Source organism: Sinocyclocheilus rhinocerous, unplaced genomic scaffold (genome assembly GCF_001515625.1).
Source record: "Sinocyclocheilus rhinocerous isolate Xijiao unplaced genomic scaffold, SAMN03320098_v1.1 scaffold669, whole genome shotgun sequence".
Classification (NCBI taxonomy): Eukaryota; Metazoa; Chordata; class Actinopteri; order Cypriniformes; family Cyprinidae; genus Sinocyclocheilus; species Sinocyclocheilus rhinocerous.
In genome coordinates this window covers 90,304-93,287 of record NW_015664986.1, presented here as the reverse complement: position 1 = coordinate 93,287, position 2,984 = coordinate 90,304, and the positions used below count along the sequence as shown (strand labels likewise).

Sequence of the window (2,984 nt, the reverse complement as noted above, 5' to 3'; positions counted from 1 at the left end):
ACTAGGGTTGGGCCGATAGACGATGCCATCGTCCATCGCCAATGGCTGACAGATATCCCGATGTTAAGCTGACATCGTGATTCCGTCCCCCCCACCCCCTCTCCCACAATCCGCCGCATCGCAGTTCCGTGTTCGGAAAGTAAATGAAGCGTACTACGGAAACCCTAAAGGCAATAAATAGCCTACGAGAAGGGATGATAAAAAAATATTTAAATACTTTCTCACAATTATATCGTTGGGTAGGCGACTGTATATAAATTGCGGTCATCAGGGAGCCGCTATTGAAACCGCTTTCGATTGTGCACTCTCATTTTACTTTCACTTTTGAGATTCACGATCACAAGGACTCTATACTATGGAGCAGCAGTACTTACCACAAATTTGACAAGATCAGATGTTTGTCATTGGTGCTCAGGATCTGCAAATCATTCGCCATCGTCCTATCAGACATTTCTCCTTACTCTGTGTATGTGGTAAGTGAACTTTCATGTACTGTAATGCAACAGGCTACCGCTAGCAAGCGGCTAACCTTTTAGTGGCTCTGTACAACGTGTTATTTGTGTCATGCTTCGGGCACACCCCTAACCCCGCCCCGCCCCCCGATGTCATCGTCCATCACGATGCTTCACTGTAGACATCGTCCGATGCCAATTTGGTAGACATCGCCCAACCCTAAGTGACACACACAATTCGAAGCTGCCAGTGGCAGCATCTGCTCCGATCTACTTAGGAGGATAGAGCCGCTCGATGTAAAGAGGGACGCTGATCCTTACGTGCGAGACACGGATCGAAGCGCAACGGGGAGAGAGAGCATGCAGGCACAGTGCCGGCATGAGATCGGTCAAACCCGGTTGCTTATTCCCTGACTCCGCTGTTTCCCTCTCTGAGGCTCGCTGAGAGAGGAGAAACGGGAGAGCGGGGCTGCCTTCAGTGAAGGCGGTCCGCGAGAGGCGAAGAGCGAGACTCATGCTTCCAACGAGAGCATTCCGTCTCAGTGAGCGAGCAGTCTCTGAGTGGGGGCTGCCCAGACAGGTGACGCACTCACTGCCCTTCTGCATCGTGCAAGATTCCCTAGACGAGCCACACTCACAGCACGACATTTGCAACAACGTCGCTAGAATTTGCTCTTTTAGGGCTTACCTGCTAGAAATAAGCTCTTTCAGAACCGCCGGATGGCGGCAGGGGAACAGGACCAGAACTGCTGCGACGCTGAGGCACGAAGAGAGTCGGTCAGCCGAGCAGGGAGGTCTCAGTCCAGCTGCTAGGCGTGTCAATCTGAGAATCCTGTGGCGAACGCCCGCTTATATAGCCAGATGCCCTTCCCATTCTGGCGGGCTTCATCGCCATAGGCTCGTGCAGCTCCACTGCCGAGCCATTGGATCGTTTTTAATACACTGCACGAACCAATGGCGGTGCAGTTTCACTGCGTGATTGAAAAAAGGCATCAGTTCAGGAGGAAAAAAGGCTTTTTCCCATAGCATCTTAAGCAAGATGCAGTATGAGTGTAGTATCGAAAGGGAACTAATTTTGCACAGGCTTCTGAACAGGGCTCTCAAGTCTCATGCATTAACATTTTGCATGTCAGTATCCAAACAAACTATTGACTTTGTTAACCATTTGTTAACAATGTGAGCACTAAAAATCCATACAAAACAAAAGTAGTTTATCGGCTGCACTACTGCGCTTGCGTTTATGCAGTCACCGGACCAACAATCGACCACGCGTGTTACAACATCCACTATGTAATGTGGTGGTTCTCAATTTTTTTTGGCCAATGCCCCCTACCATTATCCCATTCCCTTACTAAAATGACAGTAAAGACATCAATAATGTTAATAAAAATAATTTTTAAATACTTTCAAAATTAACATTTCTATTTTCCCTTTCATATTTATATTTCAATCTTTCTGTTAACAAATATCTAATAATAAGAAGAAATGTTTCTTATATATAAAAGTTATTTTGCATTTTTGATCAAATACTCTTATTGACTTCATTCAAAACCATATTAAAAAAAAAAAAAAAACGTGCTGACCTTTTCTTTACCAAGTTCCAGCTCGTAAAATCGTTGGTGCAAACGCCCCCAATACACCGCCCCTTTCGAAATACTGATTTCATAACCTTGAGAAATGCAATCATGCTACAAACTGCAGCAAGGAATTGTAGTTTTATTTTAAAACCTTCAAATATGCTAATGCTAACAAATGATCTTTTATAACAGTAAAAGCTCTTCATGTAAATATAGACTTCACTTTATGTGTTTAAATAGTAAAGGCTTATGTTGAACTTTATTGTATATACAGGCACTGTATAAAGAAGTGCCTAAAATATTGAATTAAATGTGTTTCTGTTGTTACATGAAAAGAAGAAAAAAATCTTATATGCAATAAATCCACCTCATTTATGGTAATGTATGCGAATATTGTGCAAGCGCCACTACGGGAAGCAGAAAGTGTCCGACCAACTCCTCTCGCCGATCGGTTAAATCAAGCCGCAGCCGAAGTCGAACATACGTCGAGTTTTCTGAAATGGACGGGGCACAGCCATACCTTATTCAGCACCAATCACAGCCGTTCGACATTTATCTTGTGGATTACTATTGGAGATTGTAACTGACAGGAAAACTCGAATGTTCTTCTTCTTCTTCGTCGTCGTCTTCTTCTTCTTCTTCTTTCCAGTTTAACGGCGGTTGTCATCCATCTTATTGGTGCATTACCGCCCCCTTCTGCTCCGGAGTGTGGATCAGCTAATAGGTTATCTATTCCTTTTTCCTACTAAAACTTGCACATCACTCACATTGTCCCCTAACATTAATATCCACACACACATCACACATCAAATCCTGCCTAAAACCCCTGATTCCCTTAAAAAAGGAATCAATATTCTACTCTGTGCCCTATTTACTGTACTTAGTAACCCTTGTAATGTGATCTCCTGCACCCCAATCTCCCTTAGTTTATTCTTCATTACCTGCCTCTGTGTTT

General features: G+C 44.0%; 1 protein-coding gene across 2 annotated transcripts in view; it reads right to left on the bottom strand.

The window, feature by feature from the left end:
- Positions 1 to 2,657, bottom strand: part of rwdd2b (RWD domain containing 2B) — a 37,279-nt gene extending 34,622 nt beyond the window's left edge. For both annotated transcript variants that reach the window (XR_001638693.1, XM_016541394.1), the window contains exon 1: positions 2,550 to 2,657. The gene's annotated coding sequence lies outside the window, so the exon portion shown is untranslated. The remainder of the gene's footprint in view (positions 1 to 2,549) is intronic.
- Between the last annotated feature and the right edge of the window lie 327 nt (positions 2,658 to 2,984).